This window comes from Odocoileus virginianus, unplaced genomic scaffold (genome assembly GCF_023699985.2).
Source record: "Odocoileus virginianus isolate 20LAN1187 ecotype Illinois unplaced genomic scaffold, Ovbor_1.2 Unplaced_Scaffold_10, whole genome shotgun sequence".
In the NCBI taxonomy this organism is placed as follows: Eukaryota; Metazoa; Chordata; class Mammalia; order Artiodactyla; family Cervidae; genus Odocoileus; species Odocoileus virginianus.
This window is the reverse complement of record NW_027224272.1, coordinates 1,517,937-1,539,860: the sequence shown is the minus strand read 5'-3', so window position 1 is coordinate 1,539,860 and position 21,924 is coordinate 1,517,937.

Here is a 21,924-nt window from a genome sequence, read left to right as displayed (position 1 = left end):
CATGATGTTGCTTTCATTATTTTATGATGTTTTGATATTAAAAATCTTGCTGGCTGAAGAGTGACTCCCCCTCCCACGGTTAGCCATTTCTTGCAGACTGCAAAACTCTCTAGTCAGGAGCATATCTTCCATACACAAAACAACCCTGAGTCTGTAGCTTCAAAACCTCCTTATCTGACTCCCATGTAGAAGCCTGTATTTCCTCTGTCTCATCCTGGGGTCAGCTACAGATAGCTAGAGACCACCCCATAGGCCCAGATCCTGCCATAATTATTCAAACTAGTCAATTCTTAACAATTTTCCCTACTTTTTCTCGCTTTTCCTTCAGAAGCACCATGAAAGGCTCTGGCTTAGAGTTTTCATCTTTGTCACCCAACTAAAACCTGGAGCTTCCTTTGTGGCCCTGCCTGGCGTGTAGTGACTCCTCTCTAGGATCTGTGAGTATGATAAACTTTTTTTCTTTCAAGCACGGTTCTCATTTCCTTCTGTGGCCACACTCACTTTTCCATACCTTATCCAACATTCACACATTCACATTCTTAGACTGCTTTACCCATCTACTTGAAGCTAAAAGGATGGAACAAGTGTAGTAAAATGCCCCATGAAGGAAGAAACTGGAGCTGCTAGGCAACCGTGTGTAATCTTGAAATGGAGCTTACACAGAGCAAGAGATGAAAAGAGACTCGATCCAAATGATTTTGTTTTTATTCTAAATCTAACCATGGCTGAAGCTGCTTCTTGAGTTTTCAGTAATATGAGCTAAAAATCCACTTTGTTGTTTAATCCAGTCTGAGTTGCATTCTATTGCCAATTGCATCACAAGCAAATCCACCTGAGGGAGTGCTGAATAATGGATCCTAAATTATTAAATTAGATGAGCTGAGGCCATTAGGAAGTGATATTTTGCTTTGATATTTGGTCATATTTTAAAATAGTAATGAGACAGTAGGTTAACATGCTACCTGTTTTGTTTGGCACTAAGACCATGCCAGTGGGGCTGCAGCATCTGAGGTTTGGAACTAGAAATTCAGGACGCACCTTGGAAAATGTTGCCTAGACTTTTTTTCTTAAATTCATTTATTTTTGGCTGTGCTGGTTCTTTGTTGCTGAATGCAGGCTTTCTCTAGTTGAGGCAAGTGGGGGGTACTTTCTAGTTGTGGTACGTGGGCGTCTCATTTGACAGCGCACAGGCTCCAGGGCATGCACGCTTAGTGGTTGTGACACATGCGCTTAGTTGCTCTACAGCATGTGGGCTCTTCCTGGACCAGGGATTGAACAGGTGTCCCCTGAATTGACAGGTGGATTCCTAACCACTGGACAACCAGGGAAGTCCCTGGGTTTTTTGCTTTTGGTTTTCTTAAATCAATTTCACATGGAATATACAATAAATATTCAAGCTTTAAATGTATATATACATATATATATATCAGTGTAAAACTTTAGCTGTCACCTGTTTGAGTCCAAGACTATTCTCCTGGATATAACTCACCAAAAATTATGTGAACAAGCTTTAGACCAACAGAAACAAAATCATTATCTGCTTCTCTGTTTCCAGTTTTTATTAATGATACCAGCACTTTACAACTAATCTGGCTCAGAAATGTAGCGACAGGATTGACTGATTGACACCTCATTATATTGCCTCTAATGACCTATGAGATGAAAGCTCTATGTTTATTCAGTGTCTTTTTCTTACATTGATAATATCCTCATGTCATAGTCATATTAAAATTCCCTGATGTACAATTACTTTAATTGCTTTCTTGTTCAAGCATCTTTTAATATCTCCCCACAGTCAATTACACCAAAAAAAATCAAATATGTACACTATAGTATTCCAGTTGAACTTTTGTATAATATGACTGCATTTGAGCTGAATTGCCTCCTACTATTCTTTCTTACATATGCCTGAAGAGAATTGTTCACAGTTGGACAGAATCATCCTAGACTCCCTGCTTCTGTGTACAGTGTTGCTTCTAGCTCAAATGTGTCCCCTTTCATCAGTCTTTTATCCTTCAACATCTAATTCATGTTTTATCTCCTCTAGGAGCCCTATTCCATTTCTATATCAACTATTAATGTCAATTTGCACTTCTCCCAATGTTGGTTGTCACATATTGACTTTGTAATTAATGTTATTTTTTATTTTGTTCCCCACACTATTATATGGATACCTATAGGATAAAAACTACAGAAGCTATGTCTTTAAATATGCTTCCCAACTCCTAGTTAATTCTTTAGAATTTTAGTGAATTGTTTCCACAATAATTTATGGGCATATTAAAATAATATAGGCTCTTTACAATTTCATCAATAAGTTAGGACTGTAGCATACTCAGTTTAGTGTATGTGTGTGTGTCTGTTTTGGAGAAGGCAATGGCAACCCATTCCAGTACTCTTTTTTTTTTTTCCATTTATTTTTATTAGTTGGAGGCTAATTACTTTACAATATTGTAGTGGTTTTTGTCATACATTGACATGAATCAACCATGGATTTACCTGTATTCCCCATCCCGATCCCCCCTCACACTTCCCTCACTCCAGTCCTCTTGCCTGGAAAATCCCATGGACGGAGAAGCCTGCTAGGCTGCAGTCCATGGGGTCGCTAAGAGTCGGACACAACTGAGCGACTTCACTTTCCCTTTTCACTTTCATGCATTGGAGAAGGAAGTGGCAACCCACTCCAGTGTTCTTGCCTGGAGAATCCCAGGGACGGGGGAGCCTGGTGGGCTGCCGTCTATGGGGTCGCACAGAGTCAGACACAACTGAAGTGACTTAGCAGCAGCAGCAGTATGTGTGTTTACATGAATATGTGTATCATAAACTGATTCTGAATGTCAGTTCCAAAAGTGAAGCTACATATAGTGTTTTGAACAGTTGAAATATTACTGCATGTATTATTAGTGAGTGTATAGTAAATGCAGTGTCAAAGAAAGTAAAATGATATACAGCAAAGTTTCAAAATGAGAGTACTTAAAGGAGGCTTCATTGCTGAAGTGGAATCAGTAGGCTTTGTATAGGCAGAGGGGAAACTGGAGAAAATGTTAGGGAAAGGCATGAGCAAAAGTATAGAGATGAAAATAAATGACGAGGGTGATTTTGAAAAGGAATAGACAACAGAGACCAAGTGTGAAGGAGGAGGTATGGTAAATAATCTTGATAAACAGCATGAGGTCAGGTTTTAGAGGGCTTTGAAAAATGGTAGATTTGGACTTGATGTGATAATAATTGGCTATGCTTGTAAAATGACTTCTAGTTTACAAGGCAAAATAGGTTTTTTCATTTAAACTTTGATTTGTGACAGGCATGCTGTATTATAGATGAGGAACTAGAACCAGAGCAGTTAAGAGTCTGCTGAAAATCATGCAGCTAATAAAATGCCGGCCACCTGACTTACTACTCAGTATTCTTTTTGTGGTTTCACCATTTGTTTCCTCTGCATTTTTAGGCAAAAGATAGAAAAAACTGGTATTTTAGGAAATCTATTATGTCTATATTGTTGTTATTGCTCAGTCGCTGTGTCACGTCCAACTGTTTGCGACCCCATGAACTGCAGCATGCCAGGCTCCCTGTCCTTCACTATCTCCTGGAATTTGCTCAAACTTGTGTCCATTGAGTCAGTGATGCCATCCAACCATCTCATCCTCTGTCACCCCTTCTCCTCTTGCCCTCAATCTTTCCCAGCCTCAGGGTCTTTTCCATGCCTGTATTAGAGGTAACTGTGTTGGAAATATCCACTGTACAATAGAGAGTCTGAAGATACTTTCTTTGTCTAAAGCAAAATAGAGATTAATGGAGCAGGAGAAAGACAGCAGAAGACAGTAGAAAAGAAAGAAAATGCATGAATGAGATTTTCACGTTGAGTATCCTTTGGAAACAGAAACAGTTTCTTGCGATGGCTACCTTAATGATGATAGCAAAAAGTGTGATATTCCTCTGCATATCACAGTCAGCATGTGTAGCTACATTTTCTTTCTAGAACAGTGATTAATATCAAAAGAATAAACCCTTCACTGTTAAGAAATCAGATAGCAACACTTAGGAGAGGGAGGCATTACAGAAAATCGTTGTCAGATATCAGTGTGAATTCAGTGTAGCATTGATAGAAGAAAATAAAGGAAAATATTCCTGAAAGGCTTATGAGACTTTTGCTAGGGTAGAATGTGTTTCTCTGTTTTGGAAAAGACAAATGAAATCTTCCACAAAATACTGAATCAAATGACCAGATGAAATATGAAGAGAGGACAAAAGAGGGAGAGGGTACTCTGGGGAACACAGATGAGTCAAGTTTTGCCCAGCAATAATATTGCTAACAGTGATAATAAACAGAATGTGTCAGGGGACTGAAATGCCAGCCCAATATTGTCAGTCCCCACCAGAGTGTTATAAAATGGATTAACTAAATTAAACAAGCCTTGGGCTTAACAGCTGGCTCAGATGGTAAAGACTGCCTGCCAATGCAGGAGACAGGAAACTGGTTCGATCCCTGGTCTGGAAGATCCCTTGGAGAAGGAATGGCAACCTACTCCAGTATTCTTGCCTGGAGAATCCCATGGACAGAGGAGCCTGGTGGGCTCCAGTCTGTGGGGTCACAGTAGAGTCAGGCATGACTAAGCAAGTGAGCAGCAAGAGCAATTTGTTTTTTTGTTTTTTTACTTGCTAGTATTTTAAAAAATTGTAATTAAAATGTATGTTTAAAGAATAAAATCAATGAGTATTAAAGTGATTATATGGAATAAGGAATTCAGAGCTGTAATTACAAGCCAATTTTTCAAGGAAGAAAGAACATAACAATGAAGGTACACTGTGTGTTGTTTTCAGGTCAATAATTTTACTTTCTAATTTCTTATTTAAAGGGTGGGAACTGCATAAAATACCAGTAGCTGAAATTTTCTGAGGCCATTTTCAAAAGTTACAGCAATAATAAAGTCATTTCTGGTACATTTTGATAGATATAAGAAGAGTTAGTTGGAAAAACTGCAAGGTAATTTTGAGATCCTGTTCTTTAAAACAGAAACCTTGACCTGAAATTCTGTGAATTAACTACTTTTCAGCTGCTATGCACCAAGTTACTGTGCATTTAAAGCATAGTGCAAAATCAGTTTCACTGAAAATCAATCCAATTTATCAATAGTTTTTCTTTATTGATTATTTTGACTGATAATGACTAGAAACAGTGTTAGTATGTGGTAGTATAAAGAAAGATAATATGCATTATTTGATACAAAAACATCCAAAAACAGCAATACCTATAATCTCTGAATGAGTTCATGTACTTTCCCCTCCCTCTGGTTCCTGAGGTGCATGCTAGGATAATCAGTTACATGGTCATATCTTTTTTATCCTTGATGCCAGTCACTGACAATTTAAAAAGGCAGATCCTAAAAAATGACGAATTACTGATCTGGGACCTGGGATTTTCATTGTCTCAAGATAAATACTATATAATAGGGCTACTAAAAATTTGTTATTTTGAGGAATAATCTCTGATCCCTCTTTCAGAAATCACTATTAGCATGTAAAGATAAATGGTAGGATACAGCTTCTAACCTAATGTAAAGTTTTCTGATGGGAAAAGATGAATACATTCAGAGTTACTGACATAAAACCAGTAGTAACTTATGTCTCAGTAGTGTAGATGTGAAGTACATTGCTGCGTGCACTCAGATACCAAGACAATGAATGATTTAGTGTCCCAGCTGCTGAAAATGCTGTGGAAGGAATGTCTTTGGCTGTCAGTCCCTTAAGGAATTGCCTCAACTGCAGAGAACAAACGACCTCCTCTAAGGTTGCACCCCTTTCCAGATTGATCTACATCAAATATGAAGTCAGTATAAGGGTGTAAATTCCTGGCCACATCAGCCCTTCTCCAAATACGCTATAGGCATATTCTAGCAGCAGAGATCCTCATGAGGTTGGTCAAAGTTGTCTTGGGGACCGAGTTACAGCCTGAGTTCTTCCTCTGTCCAATCCTGCTTCCCTCCCTTTCTTTATGCATGTCAAGTCTAAGGGTACCCCTTACTAACCTCCTGCACAGTTAACTCCATCTCAGTATCTGTTTTCCACAGGCCTCAACTCACAGCAGTTGTCATTAAAAAATAAACCGTATCTTCCTCAAGAGATAGCTAATCACCTTAATACATCAAGCACAAATTGAAATGTGTTTTTCTTCTATACGTGAGAATAAATTTATGTGATTAAAAGTTTAAACCCAGGGTTATTTTGAGAGCATGATTCACTGAAAGCTTTGAGATGAAAGAATAATCTGACACTCTAGCTGATTCATAATTTGAGCAAGTATTTGGATATGCTGAGCAATCATTTGTTGGAATGTATTTATTTTGTTATGTGTTGATAAATGCTACCCTGATAGAATTATAATAGTACTTGGCTTTATCCAGAAATCATAGCCTTAAAATCTCTTGTATATTAGTTCTCTATTGCTGTGTAACAAATAACCATAATTTTACCAGCTTAAAACAAAATACATATTTATTTGTTTTTTTCAGAATACATATTGTCTCACAGCTTATGTAGGTTAGGGGTGCAAATATATTTTAACTGGGTCCTCTACTCAGGATTTCACAAGACTGAAATTAAGATGCTATCTGGGATGCAGTATTATCTGGAAATGTGACTTGGGAGGAATCTATCTCCAAACTTATTCAGGCTATTGGCGAATTCAGTTCTATGTGGTTGGAGGCCAGAGTCCCTATTGTCTTGCTGATCCTCAGCTGGGGACCATGCTCAGCTAATAGAGATCACCCTCAGGTCTTTTCCGTATGGGCGTCTCCACAGTCTGCTCCCAACATGGTATTTTCTTATTTAAAACCAGCAGAAGAATCTCATTTTGAATCTCTCTTGCTCTGAATTCCTCTCTTGAAGGAAGACCTGGATCCTCTTTTAAATGGCTCTCTGATTAAGTCATGCTCAACCAGGATAACCTCCCTTTTGATTAATTTAAAGACAGTTTATTAGGAGTCTTGATTACATCTGCAAAATTGCTTTACTTTTGTTATACCAAGTAACCTAATCAAGGAGAGAAATCTCATCATATTTATAAGTCCTGCACACACATTTGGGCTTCCCTGGTGGTTCAGGCAGTAAAGAATCTGCCTGCAAGTGCAGGAGCCTGAGTTCGATCCCTGGGTTGGGAAGATTCCCTGGAGGAGGAAATGGCAACCCACTCCAGTATTCTTGCCTGGAGAAGTCCATGGACAGAGGAGCCTGGTGGGCTGAAGTCCACGGGGTCACAAAGAGTTGGACTACACACTCGCACACACTCAAGTACAAGGGATTAGAGAGAGCTTGTGTTCCTAGTGGATGAGGGGGAATTTCAGTTTCAGAGTCCATATTAGAATTCTGCCTACCGCAGATTGGTTTTATGTTTGTAAACAGTATATCTTCTTGTTTCAACTCATTCTTTAAAGCGTTGCAAGATACTTGACATACATTTTATCTGGTGTGTGTGTGTGTGTGTGTGTGTGTGTGTGTGTGAATTATCCAAAGAAAAAGCTGTGTGTGTATGTTTTGGAGGTGGAGTGATTAATGTCCTTTGAATATTCTAGAAGTCACAGGTCCACCTAAAGTTTATTTACAGAGTGAACCTTGACTCACTGTTTGCTATTGATTAAGGTTCCCAGACACAATTATGTTACATATTAAATTAAAGATTTTCTTTTGGTATGTGTTCAAATAATTGGTAGGAAAGATAACCCCAAAATTAGAGTTTATAACCCTTTAAGTCAGTGACTAATTGTGTATGTTATATAGCAATTTTATGTGTCCCTTTATTATTCCTACATAGCTCCTCAATTTCTCTCTTAAATGAGTCTCAATTTTGTACTGGTTTCCTCATTACTAAATTACTTAAATCTTTGACCTCATATGTTTACCTGAAGATCATCACAATTACAAGAATTATTTATTTAACCCAGCTATTCACCTGAGACTTGGATATTTTTTATACTCTTCCTGCTAAAGTCAACCTAAGTTTGAACATTATCAATAGTAGGAATTTCTCCATTTCCCCATGCTTCCTTTCAATTTTAAGTTTACAGAGTCCTTCCTAGAATGAGGGATGATTTTAAAATAAGGTGGATTGATGAATAAATGAATGTGGTAAACAACCATGGTGAATGTTAATTACAGAATAAGTGATAGGTGTATGTATAGTCTCTGTATAATTATTTCAGTTTTTCCACTTGCTTGAAACAGTACTATAGAAAAAATTTTAATATGGACCCAAATTCAGATATCTTATAGTATGTAAGTTTCTTTACAAAAATAACAACTATTCCTTACTAAAATTACGGTAGTGAAATAGTCTTAGGACACATTAGAAATATACAGTTTAAAAAGCAATATTTTCAAATAATTATATATCAGTTTTACCTAATATTAGCCATAGGATTTGTATACTACTTCTTGATATAAGTTTTCATTATCACACAGTGTAAAGATTTTTGCTTCAAAAGGAGTGAGGAGGGCAACAAAAATTAGTTAAATTCAGTAACATAAATGTGGTTCCCAATCCAGCTTGTAGAATTTGTTTTATTCAGTCATATAAGTGCTCATTTTATCTGAGATTTAAAGGCAAGTCATACGTACTGTGATTTTTATTCAAAGTTCTGTTAAGAGTAAGTTTATGGGAAAATATAACATGACTCAGTACACACTCAATGAGAAGTTAAGACAGCCCAACCCATGGGTGGTTAACTGTAGCATTCATACTTTTTCCTGAAGTATTTCTAGCCTTTTTTTTTATCCCTCAGAGGAGAAAGCTAAATGAAAATAGAAAATTGCTTCCTGCCACTCACTCTGTTGTAATTGTATGAGTAATTTGAAAGTTATTACTGTTGTTCAGTTCTAATCCCATTAGAGGCAAACATATTACTTAACATTTTCAGCCAAATGTTATTCTTAATGACAACAACCATTAGAATCTATATAGATTTTTATAGCATTTGCCTTTAAGTAAGTGTATAAATCCTAAAGAAGCTATCATATTCAATGTATTATGTTAACTATTTTTGATCAACCCATGAGATATGAAGACAGTTTACTGATGGTTCTTATTTTCATATTTTGCCATCTCAAGGAATCAGTGAGGCAGAGAGCCATGGAGTAGCAAAATGTATTAGCCAAGCATGAAGAAAATCTCTCCCTTTTCCTGTATCATCACTTTTAGACTTTGATGTGGTGGTGACATTATTACTGATGGTGTCCTTGGACACAGGCAGGAGAAAGTACTCTCAAAGCTATATACACATAAAAATAACTAAAACTTTTAAAGCTGCGCAAATGTTAAGAATATCTATGATTCTCAAAAATTATGTGTATCTTAGCACTACTAATATCAAGCTAAAAGCATCTTCATTTTGCATTAGGTAGTCAACACTTCGTATGTGAATTAATAGGTCATGAATTTTAGCCTTCATTTTTTTTTTTTTGAAATGGCAACATAGCAAATAAAGGAGAAAGAATAGAGTAAATCCACTGCAGTAATGTTCAGCCACGACAGTTTAAGGAAATAAAAATTAGGAAACTAAGGATGAAATGAGACCACTGTTTAGCTGTTGAGTTGATGGGGACCAGAATTGCATTTGATCAAAACCTAGTATAGCTTAATAATGCATGTTTTAAAAAATCACATTTTTACTGTTAGTTATTCTTCTCTGAATGGTTACTTAGGCCCTTGATTATGAATAATAAATATGAAGGCAAGTGTAGTTCAGGTACACTTGGAAAAGTATGCTCAATCACATTGTCAGACCAATAACCAATAACCAAAAATTCTGAAAAAGATTGTGCAGATCCTGCTGTAGGCCCAGAACTATGCAGTCGTAAGGCATGCAAAAAATCTTTAAAGACTCTGCCTTCCTGAATCTTGTCACCTCGTTGAAAGTAATTGGAAGTGATAATTCTTAAGACACTTTGTTGATACAGCTGCAGTAGAATTTGTTTGATTTTTTCAAAATAGCCCCTTAATTAAGTGAACTCTTAAACGCACTGTTGTTTAGTCGCTAAGTCATGTCTGACTCTTTGTGACCCCATGGACTGTAGCCCACCAGGCTCCTCTGTCCATGGAATTTCCCAGGCAAGAATACTGGAGTGGGTTGCCATTTCCTTCTCCAGGGGATCTTCTGGACCCAGGGATTGAACCCGCATCTCCTGCATTGGCAGGCAGATTCTTTACTGCTGAGCCACCAGCATGATATGAATAATAAAATTTCTGTTTTTCAATTACTTTGACATTTTTTGTTTTCTGTTATTTAAATGAAGCTATAATATTTTCTATAGGGTTGATTCTATGATCTAATAATTCACTAGAATAAATAGATGTCAGAATAAGGAGGCAAGGAGAGATCTGAAGCAACCTTTGAAAATACACATTCATGTTATTTGCATGGTATTTGTGAAGCAATAACACTAGTTGGATCTACCAGACATTCTAACAGTTAATCTTAGATTGATAAATATCCTGTATATTGTAATAAACTGTGAATTAACAGTCTTATAAGCCTCAGTTAAAACCCTTGCTCTGCCACTTGCAAGCTATCTGATCGTGAAAAAACTGCTTTATGTCTTTGAGCTAGCTCTTTCCCTCAGGTCAAATCACATCTATTTTTCAGGGTGAATAAATAAGGAAATATGTCTGTCATAGAGCAATTCAAGTACTCATTATATGGTAGTTATTTTCCTTATACCTGCTTCATCAGAAGTAGGTTTAAAAGACATTTAATTTTTTCCAACAGTATAGCAGAGTAGATACTCGAAAAAGAAAGAAAAGGAAAATTGTTATCTAAGCATCTAGCAACACTTGGTTTAAAAAAAGTATAACAAATGCAGAGATGAACATTTTAAATAAAAGAGATTTAAAGAATCTCGTAGGATATGTCAGAAATAAACACATAAATGAAAGTTAGAAAAAAACAGTTGTAAACTGGTACAAATGCTAAGGCTATCTTGGGGGCTATTTGCTGATCTTAGTAACCAGATTTTAGCAGCCATTTCAGTACAGAAGCAAGTCTCCACACAATGAGGAATCAAAGCTAAAACTCTAATATAAAGCCAACAAGGGCCTTGAAGGGCTCTACCCTCAGTGAATGGGTTGACTATATATGACAGGAAACTGTGATTAGGAAATTGAGAATTTATAACTGGCATGCAAATCCTTACACTGTGCTGTGGTTTGAATGTACAATATAACTAGTTTTGTCCTCAAACTAAAGTAGCACCATAGATTTGACTCAGGTTAATGATGTTAAAGGCAAATTCTTTCTAACAGGACACACCATCAAACAAGATCATGCAGTTTTCCCACAGCTACAGTCCCACTAAACATCAGATCACAAACAAAAATTATTAACTCATGATAAAATAAGCCATAAGCGCGGATGTTATAAAATGTTTCAAGAGCTACAAGTAATTGAATATAGACAGAATTTAAGATATGGCATAGAAGTCACCCAATCATAAGCTGGGGATGTGGAATTATGTTTATTTTTCTCATAAACAGAGCATGAGCAAAACTCAGAGGAGATAAACAGGATGTTTAATTTTGCCAAAAGTAAAAGGTATAACATGTGTCAGTTATCATCAACATCACCCTGATAGTGTTCTGTAAGATAGTGAGTATTGGGACTCAGTGTGAAATCTTGGCTGTGTCAAACACTAATTTTGTGACCTTAGGAGAGCTACTCTTACCAACTGCGTAATCATTTCCTCACTTGTATAATGAGGATATTAGCAATAGCTGAGATTAGTGTTTTTATGAGGAAAGAATGAGATTATGAAACTACACAATTAACTATTCAAATATCCAACAGGGATATTTAAGTGTATTCATATTGTTCAAGTATGCATTCAAACCATTTTCCTCTGTGGTAAATAATGTAAGCTAAAACAAGATTGATATGACCTTGTATGTGAATTTTAGGAGACTGGAATCAATATGTAATGTTAGGGGATGGGGGATTTTAATTCTTTGTTATTTTTCATATAGACTTTTTAGAGTTCACAGCAAAATTCAATGGAAGATATAGAAACTTCCCATATATCCCCTGCCCCCTACACATGCACAACCCCCCACCCCACATTAACATTCTGTATCAAGGAGGTACCTTTGTTACAGTCAATGAATTAACATTGACACATCATTATCTCCCAAAGTCCACAGTTTACATTAGCATTCACTCTTGGTATTCCACATTCTATGGGTTTGGGCAAATGTTTAATGATATATATCCACCATTGAAGTATCAAACAGGATAGTTTCATTGCCCTAAAAAATCTCTGTACTTTACCTAGTCATTCCTCCCTCTCTTTCTAACCCCTGGCAATCACTGACCTTTTTACTGTCTTCTTATTTTTTGCTTATTTTCAGAATGCCATAGAAGTAGAACCAATTATTTCAGATTGGCCTTTTTTACTTAGTAATAGGCATTTAAGTTCCCTTTATGTCTTCTGGGCTTGATAGCTGATTTCTGTTAAGTGTTTAATAATGCATTCTCGTGATGTAGCACAGTTTATTTATCCACTCACCTCCTGAAGGACAGCTTGGTTGCTTCCAAGCTCTGGCAATTATGAATAAAGCTACTTTAAACATACATATGCAGGTTTTTGTGTGGGCATAAGTTTTCATCTCCTTTGAGTAAATATCAAGGAGCACAATTGGTGGATCGTATGGTAAGAGTAGGGCTTCCCAGATGACAATAATGGTAAAGAACCCACGTGCCAATGCAGGAAACATAAGAGATGTGTTCAGTCCCTGGATCAGGAAGATCCCCTGGAGGAGGATAGCAACCCACTCCAGTATTCTTGCCTGGAGAATCCCATCGACAGAGGAGCCTGGCAAGCTACAGTCCATAGGGCCGCATAGCCTTGGACCCAACTGAAGTGACTTAGCATATATGCACACATGATAAGAATATGTTTAGTATTGTGAGAAACTGCCAACTGTATTCCAAAGTGGCTGTGTCATTTTGCATTCCCACTAGCAATACGTGAGAGTTCCTGATGCCCCACGTCCTGGCCAGCGTTTGGTGTTAGCATTCTGAATTTTGTCCATTCTACCTGATTCATAGCGATACCTCGTCGTTGCTTTATTTTTCCCCAGATTTATTGAGATATAATAGAAATACAACATGTGTAGGTTATAGTTGTAGGTGTATGTGATGATTTTATATATATATCTATATATATAGATATCTATATATATATAGAGAGAGATATCTATATATGTGTGGTAATATCTATATATTATGTGTGGTAATATCTATATATTATGTGTGGTAATCATTTTACTATATATATAGTAAAATGATTACCACACATAATTACCTTTTTTTGTTGTTGTTTGATGGAGTGGGAACATTTAAGATCAACTCCTTTAATAGGTTTCAAGTATTGATGTATAATTCAATATTGTTTACTATAGTCACCATCCTGTACATTAGATCCCTACAATGTAGTCATCTTATAACTGAAACTTTGTACCCTTTGATCAACATGTCCCCATTAACCCTAGCCTCTGACAATCACTATACTACTATTTCAATGTTTGACTTTTATAGATTCCTCATTAAAACTGAGATCATACCCTATTTGTCTGTCTCTGTCTAATGTATTTTGCTTAGCATGACTCAAGGACTGCCCGTGTTGTCACAAATGGTAAAATCTTGTTTTATTGCTGAATAAAATTTCATTATATTATTATGTTATTATTATATATATGCTATATTTTCTTTATTCATTCGTATATCAGTGAACACTTAAGTTATTTCCGTATCTTCACTGTTGTGAATAATGCTGCAGTGTAAATGAGAGTGCAGGTATCTGTTCAAGATAATGATTTTAATTCCTTTAGAATCCTATATAAACAAAACTCATTACTTCTTTACTGATTACTGTCCAACCCCAAACTTTGCTTAAATTCTTTACCATTCCCTTCCCAGGGTATCTTCCTGACCCAGGGATTAAACCCAGTCTCCTGCCTTGCAGGCAGATTCTTTACCATCTGAACCACCAAGGAAGCCCCACTAATGAAGCACCCAAAGCTTAATTTCTTGGTCCTGTCAAAGCTGCCTGGCTTTAGTCCCTTCTTAGGTTCCATTTCTGTAAGACCTCCATGCCCACAAATTAATTTTTTTTTCCCCTGTTAATCTATTTTGTGTCAATTTAATTATTAGCCCTGCTAACAGAACTCAAGTAGAGTCAGAGGGGAAATTTCCCCCTCCTTGAAATTTGCCTGACCCATAATATTTTATTGGAAACTCGACATTTCAGATACTATATTATAGCAACTCTGGGTAATGGTCTCTTGTCCCCAGGCCCAGGACATTTTATTGTTATTTACTTGTTTAGTGACTGGCTGTATTCCTGAAGTCTGCAAGTCTGTCCCATAAGCTTTGATATGAAGTTTTTGATTTTGTTACTCAGGGGTTGCTGCCTTGGGTATTCCCACAGTCACCAGTAGCATGAAAGTGGTTTTGGTAGGGCTGTCTTTGACTGTCTCTTTCCCTGACCACACCCAGCTGTCAAGCACCACTAATTGCTTTATTATTTTTAATTATTATTAATTATTATTTAATTATTATTTTAATTATTATTAATAATTCCCTATAAGGCCAAATTGCTTCACAAACTAGTCCAATCAAATTGTTCCCCCACTGAAAGGATAGTGTTGGAGGTCAGTGTTGGAGATATTTGCTGACCTAAGGAAGGCTCTCTCCAAATGTCTGTTTCCAAATTTCTCTCCAGAAGACCAGCCAGCCTCCAGTTTAACCTATATTTCCAGTGATTATCAATTCTGTCTTTCATTACAATATCCACCACTTTTTTTGAGAGTGCCCATAGGCATGAATTTCTTCTAACTCTGTTTCAATTAAAGTCAGTTACTTCCTTGGACAAAGAATTTGGAGCTCTGTATTCTACGACTAAGATCATGGCATCCGGTCCCATCACTTCATGGCAAATAGAAGGGGAAAAAGTGGAAGCAGTGACAGATTTTCTTTTCTTGGACTCCAAAATCACTGCAGATGGTGACTGCAGCCATGAAATTAAAAGACACTCCTTGGAAGGAAAGCTATGACAAACCTAGGCAGCATATTAAAAAGCAGAGACATTACTTTGCCAACAAAAGTCCATATAGTCAAAGCTGTGGTTTTTCCAGTAGTCATGTATGGATGTGAGAGTTGGACCATAAAGAAGGCTGAGCACCAAAGAATTGATGCTTTTGAATTGTGGTGTTGGAGAAGACTCTTGAGAGTCCTTTGGATAGCAAGGAGATTAAACCAGTCAATCCTAAAGAAATCAACCTTGAATATTCATTGAAAGGACTGATGCTGAAGCTCCAATACTTTGGCCATCTTATGTGAAGAGCCAATTCATTATGAAAGACCCTGATGCTGGGAAAGATTGAAGGCAATAGGAGAAAGGGTGGCAGAGGATGAGATGGTTAAATAGCATCACTAACTCAGTGAGCACACTCTGGGAGATAGTGGAGAACAGAGAAACCTGGTGTGCAGCAGTCAATGCGGTCACAAAGAGTCAGGCATGACTTAGTGACTGAACCACAACAATTCTGATTTGCTTATCTACCCCAGGGGGGGAAAATATCTTCAAGCCCAGGTTGGAAATATCCCTGGAGGAGGACATGGCAACCCACTCCAGTATTATTGCCTGGCAAATCTCTTGGATAGAAGAGCCTGGCAGGCTACAGTCCATGGTGTTGCAAAGACAGACATGACTTAGTGACTAAACAACAACAAGAATTTAATAATATATTCTATGTCATAATCCAGTAAACACAAACACACAAAACCAGATTTTAGAGAACAATACTTTTCTTTACTGAGTGTGATTCTCAGTATTTTCTATTCTATTTTGCTTAATTAAAAAGTGTCCTAGTTGGAAATATCTAGATTGATTTTTACCCACTAACAGATCATGACTAACGGATTGAAAAACACTGTTCAAGTTGAGTTGCAGTCTTTCTTAATTTGTCCACTCATTTATTCTTTTAATTCAATCTATACTAATTTACAACACTAGCTCAATTTTCATTTTCAAAGATACCAATATGAATGGAATATAATTATTTATTCAGAGAAGCTTAAAATCTACTCGAGGAGCATGTTAAGTGTGAAAATGCTATTGAGAGGAGACACACTGTTGGACGTTTTTAACTAGGGGACTAATGTAATCATAGCTATGTTTCAATAAGTTAAATCTAGATGTTAGATGGAGATGGGTAATGGGGAGAAACTGCAATCTGGTATATTAGTTTGGAGGCTTTTGTGTTAAGTCAGTAAATATGCTGTGAAGACTTCCCTGGCAGTCCAATGATTAAGACTCCAGGCTTCCACTTCATGGGGCATTGGTTCAATTCCTGGTTGGGGAACTAGTATCCCACATAACACATGATGGGACTGAAAGAAAAAAAGTAAACATGGTGTGAACCTGGACTTAAATTATGGTAGACTCAGATAAGAGAAAGTTGAGGGATGGGAATCTAAGATATATGTAGCAGATAGAGCCAATAAAATGCAGTCATAGGTGGATTTTAGGATAAAGATATTTTCTTATACAGTGGAGGGTACACAAGATGTTATTAACTTGAGGTGGGAATAGTAGGAAGGAAGAATATGTTTAGGGGCAAGTGGAGGCAAAACTTTCTATTTTTAAGCAGTGATAATTTCTTTGTAATTGAGAACATGTGAACTGTAAGGAAAGCATTAATTAAAAAGTCCAGTAGAAATTGTGGAAATTTAACAGAAAGTGATCCACCATTTAGTGAAAATAAAAGTTATTCACCAACCCTGATATTTATGAAATTAAAGAATTTTGACTTAATATGTAAATGTTTGGCAGTATTGTTTTCATGTCTTTTAGTGTAGCACATATTGTCACTTTCAGTTTAGTGAAAAGTAGCAATTTATTTAATAAAGCATTAATCTAAAGAGTTAAGGTAAGTTAAAGCACAGTGGTTGCATTTGAAATCATTTATGCAAAAATATTTTGCAAGGAAAGATCATGATATCAATATATTTTGAATTTAGAATAATAACAGTGAGTTATTTTAAAGTGAAGAAAATGACTGAGTTTAGACATTTATCACAATGAACTTGACACTTCTGGGTTCATTCATTATAAACAGCAAAGAAAAATAATACTCATTTGCACTTGTTTAGTGCAGCTGAAATAACATCTGTTCTTGATCACATAGAAAAGAACCTGTTTCAAATTCTGCACAGTCACTTACTATGTGATAGTAAAGAGTAATTTTTTCTTTAAACCTAGTTGTTTCATATAAAAGTGAAAAGTAATGCCATCTCCCTGTTATTGTTGTGAGGATTTAATGCAAGAGCTAAATAAAGGGAACAGCACTCACACCTGGCATTTTGTGGGTACAAATGAATGAGATACAGAGAAAGACCTGCATCCACACCTCAAAGTTAGTACAAATTAGTGAGCTGTGACATCTGACACACACAGTGTTTCTGGAATTTCTTTAATAGCTATGTTATCATGGTACAGAGGGACTACTGTGTTGTCTTTGATGTAAATAATATTATTGCTCAGGTCGTGTCATTTTTAGTTAACAGTAATGGCTGGAATGCCCCAAATTATTCTTGCCTGGAGAATCCCATGAACAGGGGGCCTGCCTGGCTACAGTCCATAGGGTTGCAAAGACTCGACAAAACTGAAGTGACTTAGCATGACTACATTATAAACTACAGCCCAGTTGAATGTTTATCCATTGGTTTATATATTCCTATGATTTAAGTAATTCTAAGCACTCCAAATAGGTCATATCATTAGGAACTGTTTCGTAATTAGCAGTTACCAAAAAAATGTCAATTTTTCTTAAATGATTACATGTGATGATACTAATATGTATAGAACAAATTCTCAGATGCAAATTTCTATTCAATTAATTGTGGATAATTTAAAAGTGAGGGCATTATGTGTATGGATTTGTGGATACCACAATTTTTAATAGATTAGTATCTTAACATAAACAATGTTACTGGATAGAATGATTCCTGATAAATTTGAATAATATACTTTTGGGAATTAATATATGACAATATTAATAATTATCTGCAGGGGCTCATTGGAAATAATAACTTATCAGTTCAGTTCAGTTCAGTCGTTCAGTCATGTCTGGCTCTTTGCAACCCCATGGACTGCAGCATGCCAGGCTTCCCTGTCCATCACCAACTCCCAGAGCCTACTCAAACTCATGTCCATCATGTTGGTGATGCCATCCAACCATCTCATCCTCTGTCGTTCCCTTCTCCTCCCGCCTTCAATCTTTCCCAGCATCAGGGTCTTTTCCAATGAGTCGGTTCTTCACATCAGGTGGCCAAAGTACTGGAGTTTCAGCTTTAGCATCAGTCCTTCCAGTGAATATTCAGGACTGATTTCCTTTAGGATGGACTGGTTTTAAAGCACTAATTGTTTACATTTTAATTAAGTTGCAACTGATTCTATAATAAGAGCATGATAATGTATTTTACATCTCTGTATTTGTCTATCTATTTGTCTATCCAATATGATGTGCCAGTTATGGTAGTGAGTGATGCTAAGCATAAGATAGAGTTCAGAATAAATGAGGATTATTTCATTTTCCCATATTACTAGAAGGAATGACTTACAGTGGGATAGTTAGTAGAAAGTCAGTCATGTCATTAATATAATACACTATGGGTTTACTTTATAAAAAGAAACAAAAGTACATCCCACCCTTGCCTTCTCCCACAGAGTCCAAAAGTCTGTTCTGTACATCTGTGTCTCTTTTTCTGTCTTGCATATAGGGTTATTGTTACCATCTTTCTAAATTCCGTATATATGTGTTAGTATACTGTATTGGTCTTTATCTTTCTGGCTTACTTAACTCTGTATAATGGGCTCTAGTTTCATCCATCTCATTAGAACTGATTCAAATGAATTCTTTTTAATGGCTGAGTAATATTCCATGGTGTATATGTACCACAGCTTCCTTATCCATTCGTCTGCTAATGGGCATCTAGGTTGCTTCCATGTCCTGGCTATTATAAACAGTGCTGTGATGAACATTGGGGTGCATGTGTCTCTTTCAGATCTGGTTTCTTTGGTGTGTATGCCCAGGAGTGAAGGCAAGGGTGGGATGTTCTGAGAGAACAGCATTGAAACAAGTATACTATCAAGGGTGAAACAGATCACCAGCCCAGGTTGGATGCATGAGACAAGTGCTCGGGGCTGGTGCACTGGGAAGACCCAGAGGGATGGGATGGGGAGGGAGGCGGGAGGGGGGATCGGGATGGGGAACACATGTAAATCCATGGCTGATTCATGTCAATGTATGGCAAAAACCACTACAATATTGTAATTAGCCTCCAACTAATAAAAATAATTTTTAAAAAAAGAAACAAAAGTAAAATAAATAAATAAATAAACATCCTATATGCTTTCAGCTAGTTATCAGAGAGATACACCTGCCCCACCACTTTACCTATTTGGTTTTAAAAGTAACTCCATTACTCATAAACACTTCTCCAAGCCCTCTGAGATATCAGTTGGACAGATTGTCGTGGTCCAGGCATGGGTTAGAAAAGAATTTCTGAACATGAGACAGAATGAGAGGGAAATAAAGTTTATTAGAGTGGGAGATGCTGTTAGAACAGCGGGCCAGCTCAAGGGAGAACCGACATTGAACAGGGGTCCTTAGTCCACTTTTATACCCAGGGTACAAGGAGTGGGATAGGGGTCTTGCAGGTCATTTGCTGATTGGATGAGGCACCTCCTCCCTCTGGGGTAGGAGGGAAGACAGGTTATACTGTTCCATTAATAGTTACAACATGGGGGAGGGAAGGATGATAAGGGTCTGGTTTTTCCATTCCTGCATTCCAAGACCCTCCTTGGTTTTATCTGCTCTTTCGTCCTTGGGTCACCACACAAACAATGACAGGAAGTGATGGGCAGGCAACCTGTTGCCAGAGAGGAGTGGGCAGAATGGTACTCCCAGAAGGTGTTCCTGATGTAGTGCCCTTGAAACACTATCACTGTATAATTTCCACTGGCATTAGCCCTGGTCTTGGAGCAAAAGGCCTATGGGAGAGGAAAAGAGATATGAAATACATAAATAAATTCTGTGATCTAAAAGTGTGGTAAATACATATACTTGACCTCTATTGTGCTCTATTTCAGTCTGCTTATGAAAAAGGCTATGGGACAGAAGGTAAAGATATATCACTTGGGATTTTCTGACACATAAATGGCAGCAGGCAAGGCTTCAGCCAACCTTCAGGTCTTCTAGGCAGTCCAATTCTCTGGGCCTAGCCAGTCATACGGTAAATCACACACACACACACACACATATACAGGAACAATGCCAGCTACTCCCTACTTTTATTAACCCCTCCAAATTATTGTTCTTATACTGGTATTTAACATTCTTTAAACACATTATAAATAATCACTCCCAGTCATGCATTTTCAGGAAGGAAATGTTTTCCTCTACCATGTTTGGCACAGATAGTTGGAGGCCTGAGAATAAACAGAGTAACTAGATTAACAGGAGAAAAGACAAGGTTCATAAGGTTTATTTACATGTGCACAAAGGGATTTCTCAGTAATAAGTAATATTGATGAATAACCAGAGGTAAAGGTACATATGCCAGTTTAACAAATGTTTGGGGTAGGGCTTCAATGGGAACTGTGTTGGACTTTTTGATGCTAATGCACAGCTTAATTCCCATTTCCCAGTGATAAAAGACAGTCTTGCCCTATTCAGGAAACTGCCTGGGAGTGGGCGGAGGGTTATGGCAACAGAAGCTGTATTTTGGGGAGACTCTGCTAAAGTTTAAATGATGCTTCTTTAGTGAGTGATGATTATTTAGATTTTCAGTTTTAAGTAATTTCCATACCACTTCAGTGGACTATTAATTCCTATATTTCCTGCATCTGAAACTTCTCTAAAAGTTTCACAAGTTGCCAGATGAAATGCTGTGGAGAAAAGACTTGGGTTAGAAGTCTGGAAGCAAGAGATCTGTAAAGGGCAAGATGAATAAAATTGAATGAGTTTGGTCAAAAGGTACGAACTTCTGTTCCCAAGTCCAAGCTGCTCACCACATGATAGGCCAATGAATCCAAGAGACAAGGTGTTGAGGCAAGGAAGAGACTTTAATCGGGGAGCCAGCAGACTGAGAAGATGGCAGGCTAGTGCCTCAAAATAACCATCTTATTGGGGTCTGGATGCCAGGTTCTTTTATAGATCAGAGAGAAAGAAGCAATGAGGAACTAAAGTCAAAAGGCAGAATAGAGAGGGAGAGGCAGTGGGGAAGTAAAGTGAAAGGGTCTTCAGTCTTGCAAAACATCTCCAAGAGGAATGGCCAGCCTTTGGAAGGGGTGTGTTAATCTCTCCTGTTCACAGGTGGGCAGGGACAAATTATCACTCCCTGAGCTAAACAAAGGCACTTTAGTTTACAGTCAAAGCAGAGAGCAGGGTCCTCCAGGCAAGCCAATGAGTATGATTGTAATAATAAAGGCCACCAAAAGCAAGTCAAAGAAACATTTTCAACATGGAGTCAGAATTGGCTTTCTTCCTGCAACACTTCCAGTTATAAGATAAATAAATACTAGGGATGAACAACATGACACATATGATGAACACTGCTGAATGTTATGTGTGCAAGTTGTTCAGTGAAAGTGAAAGTGTGAAAGTGTTAGTTGCTCAGTCGTGTCTAACTCTTTACAGGCTCCTGTCCATGGAATTTTCCAGGCAAGAATACTGGAGTGGGTTGCCATTTCCTTCTTCAGGGAATCTTCCCGATCCAGGGATCAAACCCGGTCTCCTGCATTGCAGGCAGACTTTTTACTGTCTGAGCCACCCAGGGAAGCCTTTACAACAATGAAAAAACTTGTTTTTATTTAACT